The 20895-nt window shown below is 41.1% G+C and overlaps 1 protein-coding gene across 3 annotated transcripts in view; it reads right to left on the bottom strand.

The window, feature by feature from the left end:
* The window catches only part of LOC120555589 (cell migration inducing hyaluronidase 1), a 219544-nt gene extending 199366 nt beyond the window's left edge, over positions 1-20178 (bottom strand). Inside the window, exon 1 of one of the 3 annotated variants that reach the window (XM_039794378.1) lies at positions 19980-20178. The gene's annotated coding sequence lies outside the window, so the exon portion shown is untranslated. Of the gene's footprint in view, positions 1-4695; positions 4773-19133; positions 19257-19979 lie in introns of those variants that run through there. The other 2 variants (XM_039794383.1, XM_039794382.1) reach the window with 2 other exon arrangements.
* Between the last annotated feature and the right edge of the window lie 717 nt (positions 20179-20895).

Consider the following 20895-nt stretch of genomic DNA (forward strand, 5'->3'; position numbering starts at 1 on the left):
TGCTTATGCTTCATTACGTTGCTGTTACTACTAATTTAATATTCATTTTAACAACTACAACATCTCACCTCAGCATGCTGCTGAATGCTCATATTATTGCATGCTGGTACTTTACCAGCATGTGATAATATGCTTTGTATATGTACTCACATACATGCACATACGCATTCTTATCTGAAAGACTATTTACCTCTGAGAGCAAATACATGTGTAGCACACAACCATTTTCAAAGTGGAGAGAGTTTTTAATTAGCCTTCCTCTGTTGTAGTCACCTGTTGTACACTTTGTTCTCAGAAACAACACTCAAGCATTTGTATGCTGACCCTGAATCTTTCGTTTTACAGGGACTGCTTGTAGCTCCAGTGTTTGTTCTCTGCCTTTCTATTATTCCCAGAAGGCCTTCAGACACCCTGAGTTTCCACTGCTGTGAGCTGAATGCAGAGATCAGGTTGACACATTGTATTATTTTATCCTGTTTTGCACATTAAAACAATGAAGTTTGAGGGTGTGAGCTGATTTAATTAGTGTTTCAGTACGAATTTCTTGCCAGTCAATGTCTTTAATGTGATTCTTCCTTTGATAATGTTTTTGTCTATTTGTCCATGATAATATGCATATTACTCTACTTTGCCTCATTTATTTCAGTGCATTTCTGTTGACCTATTTTTTTCATATAGTTTCAGATCATTTAAATTAGAAGTGCTTTGTGCTTTCCCCTGCCCACTTCTTTATATGCTTTTTCGTCTGCAGTATGTTGTGTTAATGTGTAGTTAGTTAGTGTTGCAGAGTGTGTCTTTTTATACATATATTTAAAAAGTGGAATGGCATTGTGTCAACATATAAACACATAGTGTAGATACATTTATTAATACCAGAGGGTGTCTGAAAAAGTTATGATGAGCTAAACTACAGAGTTGAGATTTGTTGGCACCTTCTACAGTTCTGCCTCAGGGATCCGACAAATCATCTGGATTAACAATATCAAAATGTTTTTTTATTTAAAAAAAAAAAAAACTTCTGTCCAGAAAGATGATGAGCTGTACTTGTTTTGGGACAGTCTCTATGTGATTGGATTTGATGTTTATTACATATTTGCCAGTGTCGTCCGAAGGAGTACAGTGCCAATAAGTGAATCACTTGGATTTCTCATTGTTGCATAATTTAGTTGAAAATTGTGGTCTGATATTCCTCAAATTCCTAAATCTGCCTGATAAGATTAACTTAAAAACAATTGCATGTTTTGTTGTATTTATTGAGTTATTTGCTTGAACAAGTCAAAGTCAGGTTGGAGTGATGGTTTTAGTAACTAGTTAAACCTTGTTTTACAGCATGATCACATCTCCAAATTGGCCAGGAGAACTTTTTCGACCATTTCCTCATACAAAACGGTTTGATATTTCAGGGACGTCTTATATGAAAAATACGTTTTGCACGAATGTATGACAGATTGTCCAGATTTTACTGGACATAAGATTGGATGTTCTTAACAGCTAGATGCTAACTGAAAGAGATGGCCTACAACAAACAGGTACCACCATGGAGTAATGGCCGCAGACGTCATGGTTCAAGGCGATGTAAACAAGGTGGCAACTTTGTGAGGCTATGCGGCCGACTCCCAGCATAGTGCTGGCCAACGTCCAGTCCCGCGAAACAAAGCAGGACCAACCTCATTGCAGAATCCACTCTCAAAAGACATGAAGACTTGGCTGGGCCCTAATATACCTTATTGGGCTACACACTGCATGGACCGGTTCAAGGCGATTACTGGCACGGTAAGGAGAGGTGGTGTATAAACTGACAAGCCAGATTCAATTCAATTCAAACAACTTAATTTATTTATGATGGTTTGTTACACAGAAGCCGTCATTGGAAACTGTTTGTAAAAAGGGCAGGCACTTGCAAGAAATACCTGGCAGGTGATTGGATGAACCATCTGTCTATCATGTCCACCATTGTTGTTTGAACGAACAGTCGCGGCACTGTTCGGACACAAACACATTACTTGAAGCCTGACAAGACACACTTCTATGTTAACAACTCGTAGTGCACTGACATGGAAATTATCTTGCTAGTGTTGGAACAACTAACAATAAAGTGTAGACATTTCTATCTCCCATGGGAGATCCCCTGCATGTTTCTAACAGCTGTCTATTGCAGCGGCGCTGAATGAACTGTATGGAGCCATTAGCAGGCAGAAGAACTTGCACCCTGAGGCCAGTTTAATCGTTAACTTGAAAACTGTACTGCCAAAATACTACCAACGTGTCAAATGTCCAACCAGAGGCAATAAGACTCCCGACCACTGTTACTCCACGATGAAGGGAGCTTACAGGTTTATTCCACGTGAAGTGTGCACAACCCACTGAGGACAATGCTGGACTAGTAAAGATGTATCCAAACTTCGGGGATGTTGTGAATCTACAGACAGTTCAGTCTTTATGGATTCAGCCTCGAGTTTGGGTGCATATGCTGAATCTGTACCTGACTACATTTCAATCAGGAGAGACTTCGTTGCAGATATGCAAGATTTATTTGTAAGTTACATATGCAAAATATGAATTGTATATAGTCTTTGGAGATTAGACTCCATCGTATAAAATGTAGATATATTTTAAAGGGTTTAGGAAAACCCGAACATATCCCCAATGGAGTCTAGACACTGGTGGTGGTGGTGAAAGGGGCATGAAGACCAGAACTAAGGAGTTGAAGGGAGCAGACAGCCGTAAGAAAACCGAGAGTGCCGGGTGAAGATGCCTGGAGGTGGAAGAGGAGGAGGAGGGTCGCACTCTTGCCTGAAATGACAACTGACAGCCACAGAGGAGAAAACTGATTTAAAACATGGATCTCATGCTGTGATTGGCTTGTGAAATACGAGGCCGAATCTGATTGGTTTAACTGAAAAACGACTCTCTCGAAAACAGCTGATCAATTTAGGAGAAAAGTGCTAAAGTTATTGAAGTCTCCCTGAGAGAATTTACGCTGAGCTACATTAGATTCTGTTTGGAGAGCTGTATTCCAGTACAGACTACTCGCTCCTATCTCAAACAAAAAGCCCTGGATTAACAGCAACATCCACCTGAGGTTGAGGAAGGGCATCACTGCTTTTAAAATCAGGAGCTGAGGAATGCTACAGCAAATCCAGATATGATTTACAGAGAGCCATCAAAGTCGCTAAAAGGAATAAGAGACAAACTGGAGAATGACTGCAGTGGCTGTGACTCTTGGCACGTGTGGGGCGGGCTGCAGGTGATTGGCTACAAATCTAAACTCTGCCTCCCTCTCGAACGAGCTTTGTGCCCGCTTTGAAGCTCACAACTTGGACCCAGTGGCACAGTGTCCACCTGATGAAGTCGATCTACAGAAACTACGCACTATAGCTTTAATACTGGACCAATTTCAAAGATTGTTGTTTCCATCAGTCACTTAGACACAACAACATGGGAAAATAGGGTTGCCAAAAACCAATTTTACCCTTTAACATAGGCTACTGTTGTTACAGATGGATCTTTTTTGGGTGTAGTAAAGGAACCCTTGACTGCAGCTGGTGGGGAGTTTCAGTGTCCTATAATGCTCTATAAATTTCGTTTCAGAGGGGTTTTACCCACCTGACCAGACTTTGAAGAACACACTGAATCTGTTTTATTTTGGCTTTAAAATGTTCATTATTAGAATGAAAAAAGTGTGAAAATTAGCAGAAAATCTCTATCAGGCCACATTAGCAAAACTGTCCTGTGCACATAATGTCATCTAAGTATTACAAATATTGAGAGACATCAATGGTTTCTGTATTCACCTGTGGTCTGAGTTTTGATAAATGCACCTAACATAAAATCACATTCCTTATGCAGTTATCATTTATCTGAGAACAAAGCCTCACCAGGCCTCCTTGTGTTAGGTAGTTTTATTGAAACTGCAATAAAAGACGATCTTTTCAAGCTGACAGCGAGGAAGAAGGCACAGAAACCCTGTTGGAGCTCCTCATCCAATCACAGTTGTCTTTTACTGTAAGATATTACACATCATGTTTATAATCAGGCCTGGCCTCCCACTCCACTCATCTCTCTCCTTTTTTCAGTCATTGTGTGAAAAGCAATATGTTAATATGGAACACAGAGAGAATGAATGAGACTTGCTTTTTGTTGGACAACGAAAAGTATTCAATTGCACTAATGTTTGGCCATTGGTAAGTGCTTAAGAGTCTGGGGGCCTGCAGCAAACACTCCGCTAAAGCTCCTTTTCTTCATTGAAAGTCCCCTGCGGGGCAAAAGCTTGCTTTCCTCCTCCAGGTTTTAAAAATGATTGTCCATTAGTAGAACTGTAAATCCACCTTGTCTTCTTAGTGAGTTGAGGAAGCACAGAAAGCCAGAGACCGGGAACGCAGAGTTTCATTGTGATCTCTAACCTGTGGTTTTGCCTGACAGACCATTTAGGAACAAGTGGCCAACAGTAAAGGCTTGCAAGTGCTCAGCAGGCTCACCATGACACGTGTATGATATAACTGCTTTCTAGTAGGAAATATTCAAGCCGAATACACAGCATTTTACAATACCTTCTGTATTGATCATTATGCCTGAATGTTGACTGGAAACTAATGGAATACATATGAAATCCAGAGATATCCCAATGATGTCTTAGGTCGCTTTCACATCTGTAGTTTGGTTCAGACAATGGGGAAAAAAAGCATACATTGTTACCTTTTAGTTCTGGTCCACTTTATATTCCCACTGACTTACTGCAAACACATGTTGGTTTTGGTCTTGACATAGTCTCGCAAGGATCTGGCTAGTCCACACAGCATTCTAGGATGGAAAAAAAATGTGCTCTGGTTTATTGGCATTTCTTTAAACCAATCACAATCGTCTTGGGCAGCGCTAAGCGCCGAGTGGAGCAAAACCGTCTCTGCAAAATAGCCACGGGAAGGAATTTGTTTTGGTGGAACGTGTACATTCAAAAGTTGTTTTAGTCGTGCAACAGAACACTCAAATTGGACAGATAGTCTAGCCAGCTGTCTGGATTTACCCTGCAGAGATCTGAGGAGCAGTTAACCATAGTCCTCATGAATCCACCAGAGTTTAAAATGCCAACACAAAGGAAGCCAAGGCAACGGATATCCAGCCTAAATGAGTGAAATCCCGGAAGTGTAACCTTGTGGATATAGACTAGTCTTTACATAATATTTGTTGACAATTAGAAAAATAGAAGATAAAGACAGTGCTAAGGCTGATATGTAATAGTACCCTTCTCTATGCAGAGCCTACGCCGTAGCCTACACAAGTGGCCAGCACCGAATAGTGTGTGTGTGCGTGGGGAGTGTGTGGTAGAGCGAATGAGAGAGTTACAGGGATTAGCTTCGGAGTGGAGACGGAGAAACAAAATTTCTCCCCTGTGCTTTCTGACCACGGTCGGAAAGTTGCAGCAGGAAAAATTAACTCCTCTTTTTGATTCCAAGTTGTTCACGGAGAAGGAGAACCCGCAAATGAGTAGGGGGAATTCACGGTGGGGGAAATGCAACGCTACCAAGCCACGGTGAAGTGGACCAATCCCAGTTGTTGCGATCTACGTTACCACAACGTGTAGTTACATTTCTGGGGAGGTGCAAGTCAGGCTATGGCGCAGGGTACTGCATAAGGTCTGTATCTACACGTACCTATGCAGGTACCCAGTGACGGACTGGGAACAAAAAACGGCCCTGGCATTTCCACCCACCAGCAGCCCACCGGTGGTCGCAGATAGAACTTTTGACGCACGGAAAGAACACGCACTTTTGATAGTCCCAGTGATGGTGAACGTAAACTCTCATGCTATAAACAACTGCACCAAAACATAGACATATATATATATTCAATTCAATTCAATTTCAATTCAATTTTATTTATAGTATCAAATCATAACATAAGTTATCTCGAGACACTTTACAGATAGAGTAGGTCTAGACCACACTCTATAATTTACAAAGCCCCAACAATTCCAACAATTCCAGTAATTCCCTCAAGAGCAAGCAGTGCGACAGTGGCGAGGAAAAACTCCCTCTTGGGAAGAAACCTCGGACAGACCCAGGCTCTTGGTAGTCGGTGTCTGACATATATATATATACATATATAAAAAAAGAATAAATCATCAGAGCCAGCCGCTCCATAATAATATAATAATCTGAAGTAGCCAAACTTACTGTACCTACACTCCCTCCTGCAGCATTGGTCTCCATCTCTGTTACTTCTGGTAATCCACATTCAGACCCACAGCAGGCTTGTTGCTCTGTGTTGGTTAGTTCCATAGATTCGTTATCTCTTCATCCTCCTCTTGCTCGTTTTGTTCTTCCTCTTCTTCATATTCCTCACTGTCCTGTCTTTCTCCCTGGTGTGCTGGCTCAGATATAGCGCTAATGCTAGCTGAAGCTGCACTTGATTTTAAAAACAAATCAGTCAGTTTGCAGCATTTTCAACGTCAGCCAACAGTGCTCTCTTATATTTCTCTCTCTTTTTCTCTGCCCCCCCCGCCCCCCCTTGTGTTGCTTGATGCCTCGATTCATTTTTTTGTCAACAGTATAGCTTCCAATTTTCAACTTCCAACAACCACGCTGGCAGACCATAGACAGTACGCAGACGACGTCTACTCGATTCTGTCTTGAAATTCCCAGAAGGCATAGTTTAATTTTAACTTTTGCAAACAAATATTCAAATAAAAGAAATGCAGGTAGATTTGTTTTATTTCAAACCATGCACGTTTACGTTTTTGAACATCTGATCTGAATAAGTAATTTTGCTACGAAACAATACAGACTAATGTAAAGGTTCGTGACTGTAGAGGATAACCATGACTGTGATATAGAGAGACTCATATGTGGTATAAATACTGATCAGATTACAATATTGCTAGGTATGAAGGATTTGGACAAGTTGGGTTATCGTTTGGCCAAAGAACGTTATTATTGATGCTTGAAAGGGGGCCGAGAGAAATTATATGGGCCGCTGTTTACAATTAAGTGGCCGCATGGCTTTGACAATTATGCGTCTCTCTGATTGGCCGGCCGGCCCAAACGGCCCATGAGGGCCCGCGGCCCCTCTGGCATCTGCCCAAATGCCAGATTACCAGTCCGTCACTGCAGGTACCTATGGCGCAGATTCAACATGGAACCATAAATCAGGCTTTATCATTTGGCTCCATAACAGCTGTCTATCTGCTTTACTGTCCAGTGGCAACCACTATATCACATGCCTGATGAACTGTTGGTCAATTTACTTCAGGTATTTGAACATATAATGCATCACCTAGTACATGTAGAAGTAAACAGTGTTCTACCCAGCATTGGCTCGCTTAATATGTGATAGCTCTGACTGAAAAAAATTGAAAATAAACGCGTTTTTAATGGAGCCATTTAGCCAGGGTCAATTGTAGTTGGCATAATAGTAAACTATGACAAGAATGTTTCTGATTCGATCAGGGAACTCACATACAGTTTGTATGCATGCAATTACTTCCAGCTGCCAACCATCAAGTCTAATACCAACACATTGATCCCACTCACACAGCATACGGTTTGATAGCTGCCAGTGACTTTTTCAACTCAAGACATATGGGAGGAATTACTAAAATATCTCAGCTGTTTTTCCTCACTGCATTGGCATATATTCCTCTCTTTGGCACGCACCAGTCAGTGTGTGTGTGTGTGTGTGTGTGTGTGTGTGTGTGTGTGTGTGTGTGTATATATGTGTGTAATGTAGCTAAAGAAGCAGCCTCTGACGGGTCCCTGCAGTCCTAGCCCTACAACATGATTGATGACTTCATCTACTGTTAATCTGTAATTACAGAGGCTTTACAGAGTTTTTAAGTAGGCCCTTTAGACAGCTTGGATTGTAAGTTCTGTTTTTGAAGTCTGTCAGCTCTATGTGTGTGTGTGTTTGGTGTTTAAAAATACCTTGTGAAAAAGAATCATGATATACTTCTGTTCCTATTACACGCTCATGGAGGGAAATGCAGACCTACAACAGAGTTGAGAGCTATGAGTACCGGTATGTCTAGGATCTGTCAAACGGATGTCTTTTGCAAAGCTGTCTAGTTCCAGCTTATCTTCAATAGGACTAATTTCCTGTGTCTTCTGGGGAAATTAAGACAACAACACTCATCTGATTGTGCTTCAAACTGCACAGCTAAGTCCACTTCAGAAAGAATCCTGGGGCATCTGGAAGAATTTAACAATTACAAGAAAGTTTCACTGGAAAATTCAGGTAGGATTAAACAGGACATTTTACAAAACACAACAGCAAAAGTAAAAAAAAAAACTTCATTTGTTGAGAGTAATTCTTCCTCGCTGATTGGATGTCTATCTATTGCAATACAAAGTGGAAAAAGTTTGAATAAAAAACAAAAATAAATATATATATATATCTATTTTGCAGTTTGGAATGTACATCATAAAATCCCTTTATTTTTGTGTGTGTAATAGGCCACTGACACATTAAGTAGTTAAATAGGCGCCAGTTAGTCAGTCAGTCAGTCGGTGGCAGAATCATCGTCCAATCCATACCTACCTTTTCCGGTTTGAGTCTCACCAAATGCCTTTGTGATTTTTAATTTTACTTTTGCTGTTGTGTTTTGTGAAATGAAACATTGTTTGGAGGAAGGGTTGAGTTTCCATTCTAAAGGGAGTAGAGAAGACAACAGATAGATGCCATAATAAAAGATGTGTAGTATTGAGATATTAGGGATAAAGTCATGTATTTAATATAAGACAAAGTTGCAGTGGAGATAAATAAGGCCTTCGCCACCATTTTACAACTTACAACAAACTGCAAGCTAAATACTCACACACACACTAATATTCTATTATTATTCCGAATATGACGATATTCTAAATTTTATACAAGTCATGTCATATTCGGAATAAGGCCTTTTCCGAATATACATTAGCGTTTTCCGATTAAGACATGTGGGATATGCTGGTATTATTCGGGTTTTAAAAGCAATCTTTGAAAATGTATGAAGCGCATTCGGAATCTGTGTCACAATAAGGGTTTTTTACCGCAGTTTGTGAGAATTTATGACTATGAGTTTACAGACCTCTTGCCTGTTTGCGGCTTACGGTCAGCTTTGTGCGTTGCTATGGACACAAACCAAGCAGCCAACACTTTGCAGGGCTGCGGTAGAGATGTATGCCCAAAAGAAAAGGAGAACCACCGCCACTTTTAAATTTTATGAAAGACTTGGATAACAACAGGTTTTTGGATATGTTTTCAAGAAGGTGGTTTAAGGACTGAAAGAGGGACGCTGCGTTCCAACGGTCCAACAAGTCCGCCACCGGTGGAAATCTAAAAAAAAAAAAAACTAATATACTATTAATACTATTTTGCACGGCTGCATGTAAACGGGAATATTAGTGGAATATTCCCTTTCATTATCCATCTAAGCAGCTTATGGGCAAAAAACTGAACATTATGTGAATGTGAACGTAGTCTATTTTTCTGCAAATGTACAGCATAGTAAAAACTCCAGATTTAGGTGTTGGCAGATGTGTGCATGCACAGAAGTTCTACCACATACAAGGACTGGAGAATGGAAGCTATTGACATAATCACTTTGTCACTTTGTGTCTCTCACCCTTTTTTAGTCCTGGGCTATGAGCACCTGGAGTAGCAACTCCAACATCTAAGTAGCTGACTCGTTTGCTAAAACATAGCTACACTGTTCTCACACACACACACACACACACACACACACACACAACAGGATTATAACCAGCTTCTATATTACATAAATAAATAATACACAGATGCATATAAATCCCTGCATGTCAGCCTGCATACACATCATTAAAGCCATTGATTTGACATCAGAATGAATTATGAGCCAGGGGAGTAGAGGCCTCCATTTGACTGTGTTAGTTTATTGACAAAACTCTTTAAGAGAGGAGAGGTGGCAGCAGCTCGACACTGAGACTGCTATGGCTGTATATTGGCTTTTGAATGGGCAAATGTCTGCATCAGACAAATAGAAGGTAATTGGAATCTATGACAGAGACGTGAGAAGAAATTGTATGCTCTTCTGCCTAAATGGATCATTGTCAAATGTCGGAGCCACCATCTTCTCTGCTATCGACAAATGGTAATGCCCCACTAAAAGTCTGCCGTCTTTAGCTGCACAAACATTTCAGCAATAAACGCTCAGTAAAATGTTTGTATCCGTCGACGTGTGTTTCAGGGCGACACTTCAAAGCGATGGCTCGACAATAATCCTACTCTACAGATTGCCTGAGTGAAGCACAACACAATTCCCAGTTCCCAAGGGGAAACTAACTTTACAGCAAACAGTGTGCTCTTCACATGGCCCGTCTATATTCATACACACACTGCTGGACCTTTTTTATACTACAGTTTGATCTCTCCCCATCTTCTCCTTCACCCTAGGTGGGTAATCACACACTCACATACTGTGTTTAAAGCTACACTGTGTAAGAATTTCTCCCATCTAGTGGTGAAATTGTATATGATAACCAACTGAATATTACGTTCTAGCCCTTCCCATTCCGAGCGCATTTCAACTCCTACGGTGGCCGAACCCGAAATTAGCTCTTAGTATCTCCATTGTTTACACACAGCTGTTCTAGCCACTCCAATTGGTCTTGTTGCTTTGCCTGTCGCGTTGTTGTTTTAATTCTCTCTTTTGCTTCCCTGGCGAGCAATCTCCCCCTGGCATTCGTCACGGTGCCACTGAGTTTAAAAGCACGAAAGGCCGAGGTATGTCCCTCTTTGGCTGATGTATTTTAAAGATGGAGGCGCTACATGGCTGCCGTCATTCGAGTGACTCGCTAGCATCTAAATGGCAGATTCTACGCTTACGAGAATACTTTGATTAGTTGGTGGAAGTAATTACACATGAATGCGCACATATTTGTGAAAGAACAAAGGGGTTTTTGCTAAGAATCAACTCAAAAAATTACACAATGTAGGTTTAAGGACTGTAGGTAGAGAGGAACATGGACCATTTAGCCAGTTAGCTGTAGAAAGCCAACTAGCTCCAAGCATAGTGGTATCTGGCTTTGATTGTATCTGTCCAGGATTTGAAATATCTGTCTCTGAGATTTCTGCTTCAACCCTAATACAGTCAAGGAGACTGGAATGTGCCTAACTAATTTGCATATTGAGATTTGATCAATGTGATGGCATATTAGAGATAACAAATTACTTTTTGGGTATGTGAAACCTAGTCTGGATAATCGCCGGATGTTCCAGCGATGTGTGTTGCAGTTGTCTAACTCCGTTCTCTTCGGGAAACAACAACAAATTTCAAACTAGCAAGGTACAAGCTGAAAATGCAAGTTTAAAAAAAATTTAGATTGTGCAACAAGGCAGGCCTGTTTTTATCAGGTAATAATATGGCCTTAAAAGCCCATCTCCAAGGTATATCAAAGTATAAGGTTGCTAGCCAGAAAAGCCACCTTTATGGACAGACTAATTCCTCACACATTAGCTGGAGCTCTAGTCCAACAATCTCATTTTGATAGTGCTGCCATCTCCTGGTATACTGGATTATCATAACGCTTCAAAAGCCAACTTCAAAAGGCTCAAAATACATTATATTATATTAAAAGTTTACCCACATACACATCTCGATCCTATTCATTTCAGAAATCTTAACTGGTTGACGTGGAATAAAGATAATCACTTATATGAAGATGCTGCTCACAAAATTGTGACAAACATGGTACCAAAGTAGGTTAAATGTTTATCACGACTAAAAGAAAATCATAGCTTTACAAAAGCTTGACAGATTTTATTCCTTTTGGATTCCATAGTCTAATGGGCAAAACACATTCATCTGCTGTTTCACTGAGCATGTTTAAAGTGGCCTTACAGAAATGATTACAACGTACCATTTTCTATTTCAATTCAAATGTTTTACTTTTTATGACGAAAGAAAGAGCATGTTGACATAGCTACCCCGCCGTCTGACACCTGCTATTACATGTTGATTGTATTGTTGGCACTTGATGTCTTGATGCTGTGCCTGATTTGTCTTGTGGCGTGATAAGTCAATGTCAATGTCAATATTATTTGTATAGCACCTTTCGTTACACATCAACAATGATAGTCGTTTAACCAAATGGAATTAAGCTTTATTGTTTTGTTATCCTCTGTGATTTTTAATGTCACTCTATGTAATTACTGTGCAGTGTTATGTTTTGTTTTTCCAAATCAAATCAAATTATTTTTGTTAACCTGAGCAGTGTTCCCTGCTGTAATGTGTGTGCTGCAAATCATATCACATCATTGAAATCATGCAAAACACACACACACACACACACACACACACACACACACACACACACACACACACACACACACATACACCCTAGAGGACATGGATAATGAGACATGCCTGTCCAAACACATATCTTGGCACATTTGAGGAAAGGCTTGATAAACAAGTAGCACTTCCAAGTATCTAGTGTGTGTGTGTGTGTGTGTGTGTGTGTGTGTGTGTGTGTGTGTGTGTGTGTGTGTGTGTGTGTGTGTGTGTGTGTGTGTGTGTGTGTGTCTGTTAGGTCATTATTATTGGGGTCATTGCAGAGGTATCATGTTGAGATCTGCTGTTTCCTGAGCACAGACATGCTCTTTTATCACTGTCGACAGCTCCATGTCTGCTCTGATTCTGCTTAAAAACTGCTAATCACCGCTGAGGCATTCTTTGCCTGTTGCATAAAGGCCCTGCAGCAGCTTCACGCACGCTTCAAGCAACAAAACAACTCTGGCAGTGTTCGCAGTTGCTCTGCACCGAGTCTGCTCTGCGTGAATAAGGAAAATTCACAGAGAAGACATCCAGCTGCAAACAGGCTCCATGTATCTCAGGAATGCTCCGACTGGAAACTGAATTCAGAGCATATAATAATGGCAGCCAGTGCTCGTACTGAAAGGAAGGGGAAGCCATGACCTCCAGACAGAAAGAAAGCAAAAAATATTTCGAAGATCTCTATTTTTGCCTCAAAAAGCAGCGCTCCACTGATGGTCTAGCCTTTGAGTATTAAACAATCAATCCAAACCAGGCTACTGTATCATAACTATAGCCCGTCTGATATGGCGAATTCAGAACAAATATTGAAATTTGATTGATACTGTATTTTCAATTTAATTTGTTGGCACACAGAGAAAAGCACATTAGATCAAATAACCAATCATGATCACATCACAAAGCAAAATTTAATATCTGACATAGAAAACCTGCCAATCTTGTCGAATCCAGAGTAGGTTATGACAAAAACAGTAACCAAAGTTGTTGCCTATAAATAAAACTTGGTGAACAGGTGCCAGTTTGTGGCAAGGAAATATGTTCCTTTCTTGTGTTCTACAACATAATCTGCGTGTCATCTTTTCCCTTTATAGCAATGTGCTGATTTAAAAACATTCACTGTTTATGTCTTATGGGTCTTTTCTTAGCCTGCAAAAGGTGGTAAACTGAAAAAGTGGGTAAGGAAGAATGCCATGGGTGTGTGCTACACTACACCCTTCTTCTCAGTGCTTTGATCTAAATTGGACTCTTGAGATCCAAACAAAACACAAGACGTGGCTGCTTCGTGTGATTTTAATGTCAGCTTTAACGCAGCTGCTGTATTAAAGCCTCGAGCGGCTGCAGCGGCACGTGGACATGCAGGTAGGGCTGGATATCAGTCTGGATCACATCAATCCACAAAAGCAACAGACACACCAAGTATGAGCAGCTGTCTGCTGTATTGCCAGGGCAGTGCCTGGAATCAATTTACACCCAGTTATCCATGCAAGCCACTCATTGCCATTTCATTTAATTAATTAAGAACATGGACTGGTTGGAGGAAGGGGATTAGGTCGCGCAACTTCTGTTGTTGGGTTGCAAGTACAGGCAGGAGAACTACTGTTCTAAACAATTTCACAGTCCATTACAGAGTTGATGGATGGGTAAATAAAAAGGTACTAGATTCCATCTGGGCAACCTTATCTACGAATATGGAGCCCTTATTCTCCAAAGTAGAGCAGAGAAGAAAGCAGCCTGCAGCCGGCAGGCCTGGCCAGAGGGGAGACACATTTTACTCTTACAATTGAGGCTTGAGGCTAGAGAGCTGATGGTTTCCTCAAGTAAACTGTGGCCTTTGGCTGCCGGCCCAATCATCCACGGTGGCAGCTCTCTACAGTTCTTCCCTCTGACTGTATGTGTGGAAACTCCAGCCTACACTGGAAAGTAAAGGGTCTTTCTCCGCCAAGAGTTGTAGTCCTCACATTTGAAAAGGATTGCTTTAAATAGACATAATACAATAACTGCCAAATGGTTTAGACTGTGTGTGTGTGTGTGTGTGTGTGTGTGTGTGTGTGTGTGTGTGTGTGTGTGTGTGTGTGTGTGTGTGTGTATTTTAAGATATGTAAAGGTCCCTCAGTAGCTTTTCCATGCTTACTAGATTTTTTTGAAGTAATCCAAGAGCACATGCCACTATCTTCATTTGACTTATAACTAACTGAACAAAAGTATCCACTTAATGTGGGCTCAAACAGGAATATTATATAGCATGCATATGTTAACAGTGGTTTGTTTTTCTTTCTTTGGAAGTTTAAAGTAACAATATTTGATTTGTTGGCCACTTGGGGGGCGGTGTGACAAGCTTATAACACAATACCAACATTTTTTACCATTTTAAATTACGCTGAATGAGTTAGCAAGCAGTTGCCTAATTCGCATTTAGAAGACATTAGCATTCATCTGGAGTTGTGTTTGTGTCCACGTGATGAAGCCCAATATACACTCTTTTAGGTCTGGTCTCCACCAACTCCTAAGAGAAATATCTGGCTCTTAAGATGCTAAATGCTCTGCTATGTTCACCAGCCACTCTAGTGTGTTTGTCTGCAGTTTGTTCCTGCGCAGGCGGTGTACAGTGTGTTTATCAGAGAACTGAAAACAACTGCATACTTCTGATGGAAATGAATCAGCAACTTCCGGATCTGAAAAGTGAAGCCAATGCTGAAGCACTTTAAACCTGCATTCTTTCTACTTTCCGGTTGGGAGCGACTCCACTGGCTCCCCCCAAGTTTCTTCCATTTCTGTCGAAGTCTACGAGAAAATGAGCCTACTTCTCACTTGATTTGTTACCCCAATAAACATTTTCATGAGTCTATGGTCTCAATGTTAGTTTTAAGTCTTCTTCAATACAGCATGATGTTCATTTTGTAAATGATGGTCCCATTTATTTTAAATTAGACGATAAAGCAGGGGATGCTTTAGGACCTGTCAATCAGGACAGAGGCTTAACAATGCTAACCATGCTAACACTGTGGACATTAAAATAGACCTCAACTTTTGGGTGGTGTCCGTGTTTTCATATTAAACTTTGACTCTCTCACTGTGTGTTTATTTCTTTAAAGTTAATTGGACCATTTTGGTCACCTAGAAACCAAAGTTCGCCTAGAAATGTATTGTTCAGCATTCTGCTAACCTAGCTAGCTAGCTAGCTTGGTCACTTAAGAGAAAGATTTTCCACCAGCTCTGTGTCATGCCGTACATGCTGACGAACGGCGTACCCAACAAGTACCTGGAGGTCCTCGTTTACCCCCCAGAAAAGGGTTGAAAATCTGCGACTTTCCCTTTTTAGCATTTAGCTTAGTGCAGCACCATTAAAACCATACAAAACACTAGATTAGATGCGTCATCCTCCCCAGCTCCAGATTTTTGTCCAAATATGGTCACTTCTGGATCCAACATGCCAAGATGACAACGGACAAAATGAAAACTCAAGGCTTCAAAACGGCAGTCCACAAACGTCACCGATGCTACGTCCATTATTTTTACAGTCCATAGCTGAGACTGAACCAAAACAGTGAACTCTGTGGGTTCGTCCTTAGAAGCACCACCTTTAACATTACGCAGTAATTTGATCTATTGTTTAGTGCAGCTTTAAGTTTTGGTAGGTGATGCTGTTCTATCTGTCAGTTAAGCCCATGTCTCCATCATCACTGCTGATGCTAACTACACAGCTCTTATTCTAAACAAACAAGAAGAAGGAATCCTCTCCTGTGCAGCAGGCAGTCAGGGGGATTAGCAGCAGAATGTGACAACATTTTACAGGCTGCTCTCTCATGCCATACTCTAGTTTGAGCCGGCAGAAGTATTTTACTGCTATTTTCTTCCCAATAGCCTTCCTTCCTTCGAGCAGGAAGACAAGTGTGTCATTTCAGTTCCTGGTTTCTTCAGCCAATACTTCAGGTTCCGCAGCAAAGAACTTCCACACTCTCTTCTGTCCTCCATTGCTGTCAGACATACTAAAGATGCAGCTTTAATAGCCTAATATCAGGCCTTATTAGCGGCAGTGCATTCAAATTTACTCGACCGCAGCTTTGCTCATTTAAATTATCAGTCATACTAAATACCTCGCCAAATAAAAAAAATTCAGAGACACAAAATGCTGTGGCCTCGACATTAATTTGTGGTAGGTTTGGGAAAGTCCTATGTCAAAGCTTTTATTTTATGACCTGGATTAAATTGGATCACCAGTCAGTTATATCAGTCAGTAGGGCTGTGACGATAACCGCATCACTGCATTTTTTTTCTTTTCACTTTTTGCTAAAAAAAACAAATAACACACAAAAAAAAATTTTGTTTGTGAAAAGCCACCCTTATTTTTTTTTTTTTTTTTTTTTTTTTTTTTTTTTTTTTTTTTTTTTTTTTTTATTTTTAAAAAAAAAAAAAAAAAAAAACAAACACAAAACACAAAACAATATATTTTAAAATAAATTTTAATTTTTTTATTTTTAGCATATAAGCATTCCAAAATCCGTTTTAATTCGTAGACTATAGGTCATTTGTTCCATTGATCGAATTTCTTCTACAACGTCCAACCAGTGGCTCAGTCCAGGTGGGTCAGTTCTCAGCCAGCTTCTTGTAATAGCCTTCTTAGCCGCAAGAGAAAGGATCTTAAACAGGTATACGTCTCCTTTACCTATTACATCGTCTGGTATCAGTCCTAGATATATATACCGGGGTTCATTAGGAATATTATATCCAAAAATTTCACCCATGGCTCTTAGAACCTCCTCCCAAAATGACTGTATTTTTATACATGACCAGACTATGTGAGAGTGGTTGGCGTTTAGTTGTTTCATTGTTTATTTTTAACTCACTTTACATCATCTTTGCTATCTAACCCTATTCCTCTCGAGCATCCTCACAGAGGCACTCATACTACTGCTCATACGCTACTCTCCGTTACCGCTCGCTGTCCTTGCGCGACCACACAGCCACTGACGTCATGCACTTAAGGCACCCTGCCATTCTCGCTCTAACATATGCTCCTCTCGTAAGGGAGTAGAGGTTAACCGCCATATCGCTGTGATACGTAGCTTCGTAACCGCGGTAAGACAAAAAACTATACCGTCACAGCCCTATCAATCAGTAATCCAGAGGAGCAAAACAGACATTTATACCAAATCTCCCACTTTACTATGTGAACATTTTCTTCACTCAGTAAACTGAATATCTTTGAGTTGTGGACAAAACAAGACATTTGAGGAAGTCATCTTGGGCTTTGGGAAACACTGACTGACATTTCTCACCATTTTCTGACATTTTACAGATCAAACAACTAGTCCATAAACCGGGAAAATAATAGACAGATTCATCGACAATCAAAGTGATTATCCTCTAAGCCCTAAATTCATTTTTCTCAAGCCAAATATCACTAAACTTGCACTTCCCCATACCTAAAGAATAAAATCTGTTTCATGTCTGTGGTATAATTAGAAAGAGACTCGCGCCAATAACACAAAAGCTGATTGGCTTAACAGCAAAATTATACTGGGACTAGCGAAATAAAGAACTACAACACCACGGGATAAATAAATTAAAAAAGCATTAGAGGTAGCGTTGCATGGACGTAGGAAAATTAAGATCTGTTTAAAATGATTCAAGACCTAGAACACAATACTTTTAAGACTTTGTAAGGCCTAAAGTTTTGATTATAAAATTTGAGACTTTTTAAGACCCTGCGGTAACCCTGTACAGACACTGACACAACAATTCTACAACAGCATGTACAGTCAGCTGTAGATGAAAGGCAATGCCACTAAACCTAAGCTTGCATAATCCTAGCTTCACAGCCTGGGATCTCTCTCTCTCTGTCTCTATCTCTCTCTTTCTCTCCCTCTGCAGGTCACTCAGACACAAATTGCATACCACAGGAATGCCATCCTCCTCCTCATCATCATCATAACTGCCTCTCGTTCCCAGCCTGCTCCTCTCCTGTTGCTTGTTACAGGGCTAGTCTGCTCCTCATCATCATGCCGTCCTCTCTGGAGGACGCTGATGGTGATAAGGGAACACATGAAGACTGCAGTCAGCCACAGACAGCTCGGAGGCAGCGCTGATCATTCCATCAGCACAAGAAGATTCCACTTCAGCCCCACATTCTGCAGTCACAAACACACAGTCCCTGTTAGCTGCCTCAACCAGGGATGAGTTGCATTGCAAATAAAGACAAAATGAGTCGTGTTTACCAAGAATGTTAGGCACTATAGGCAGGAGAGCTGCCAAGTAACTGTAACAATTATAATCACAACGCTAAAGAGAGACATCAAGACAGTTTCATACTGTGCTGTGCAACTGTGGAGTTAATGATATGGTAAACAGAAATCGTTTTCTGATGTTAGGAAGAGCATTGCATGTACTTGTAAAATGCTCTAAAGCATGGAAGGAACAATTACTAAATACAAATGTATTTTTGTGTATGAGTTATCATATACTTCCACACATATTACACATATTGAGCTTTTAAGCCTGATATTGATATATTTCAAAGTTGAATTTGAAAAACAATTTGACTGTGTAAGTGCAAAAACATATATGTCAGTATTTCTCCAGTTATATTCCTGGCTTTATGGCTAAGGCTTTGACACATCATTTACACAATTATGTAAGAAATGTATAGCCTATAGAAAACGTGCAGAAAGAAGATATGTTAAGGTTAAGGTATGGGTTGCACTGGGGGACTTTGGTCTCTTTATCTCTGCATGTTACTTCTGCCCTGATGAACAAACATCTGCACAGACAGCACAGTTGATAAACATCTGCACAAACAACACAGTTGATAAACATCTTCTACGCGGATATTAAGGAGAAAATGTCCACTAACCTGTTAGAAGGAGACTGGAGAGCACAGTGCACTTGCTTCCTCTAGAGACGAACAGTAGCGCGGAACTACCGCGGAACATTACAGAGCGGAGGAGAACGGAAACCGGCACACGGCTGCTGTAAACTTGCGGCGAACAGTATCTGAACATGCTCCATTCAAAGAAAAGAAGATAGTTATCTCCCTTGTTTCAGATCACAACATATTCTACTTTGCTTTTAAAAAGGTACTCATGGCGTATCTCCTTGCCCGCAAATAAAAGCTGTTCTGGCAGCATCAACAGAACACCAGCGCTGCCCGCAATGTATCCTGGTGGAGACTGCGCTCCTTTGTTTTAGGGTACAGTATTATTATTATTGTTATTATTATTTTTTGCATTTCAGTTAAAGCTGCAAACACGGTGCGAGCACGGCGAGATGAACTGTTTTTTTTTTTTTAAAGCCAGCCGGGGTATTCAAGGACGGTTTGCTGGAAACAGAGCGGTTCTATCAGCGCGCACTTCCCGGGAGTGGACTTACCTTTGCCCCTAAAGTCGTGGCAAGACAGGCGGCGTACGTTCAACAGTTCAGCCCGCTCCCACACTCTGACCAGATGTGCGGACGGCGACCCTCTTCAGTCCGCGGTGTGACAGCACACACACACTCAGAATGAAGTGTGCTGCCGTCCCCAGTAGCACGCGCTACCCGCGCAGTAACCGCATTCAGCGACACGGATGTCTTCCAGGACACCTGTGGCTCACAGCGGCCACATTACGACCACGAATACCCACTCTATATGCATCACAATATCACCACAAATAACATAGACATGCCACTGAAAAATATGTTTAAAGAGTCTATGGAGACCTACCGAACTAGCGTGTAATCCGTGTCTAGTCCCCGGTGTGGAGGCTGAGAGACGCGCAGCTCGGAGCAGTGCAGTGATGGAGCGAAGCGCTGTCAGTGAGTCGGCCGGTGTCGGAGCGCAAAGACACGGCCATTCCTGGTCAAGACGCACGGTGCAGCGCCGCCTCCAGTTGCTCCAGCTGGAGGGAAGACACGCCCACTGTGTGTGTGTGTGTGTGTGTGTGTGTGTGTGTGTGTGTGTGTGTGTGTGTGTGTGTGTGTGTGTGTGTGTGTGTGTGTGTGTGTGTGTGTGTGTGTGTGTATTCCTATTTCATTGATTCCTTGGAAACCTTGCAGGGGCGTAGCAAAATAAAGAAGATAAGGCCAAATTTCCACTTAAGGAGGCAGGGTGGGGTGGTGGATGTGTCAAACAAACACAGGACTTTAGGAGACTGGGATTCATGTCCCGTTTGAAAATTCTAATAAATTAAATAATTTTAATAAATTGAATTTATATAGCGCTTTTCACGAACTCAAAGTCGCTTGGCATTGCTAACAATGGCTAACCTGGCTAGAGCTAACCCCACAATGAAAAATCTGACTTGTAAATGTAACGCATTCAACTCGGGTTTGACGTCATTCATTAGCTCCCTGGAATATTAACAAGTCATTTCCCTCTGCCAGACTGTCTTAGTGCTTTTTGTCCTAGCTTTTCAGCGTTAAGTTTATAGATCTGTACCTTGACCCAGTTTTTGACCCGGCTTGTGTTTTTCAGATTTTGCCTCAGCCTTAACCTTTGTACTGTTGCCTGCCTGGATTATAACTTTAAGTGAAGACTCTTTGCTACTACCTTTTGCCTTGTGAGTTGTGCTCTTGGGTTCCTTTGTCTGACACTACATTTACACGTGGCCGGCTATTTTCATAAACTGACACCGTCACCG

Source organism: Perca fluviatilis, chromosome 3, assembly GCF_010015445.1.
Source record: "Perca fluviatilis chromosome 3, GENO_Pfluv_1.0, whole genome shotgun sequence".
Taxonomy (NCBI): domain Eukaryota; kingdom Metazoa; phylum Chordata; class Actinopteri; order Perciformes; family Percidae; genus Perca; species Perca fluviatilis.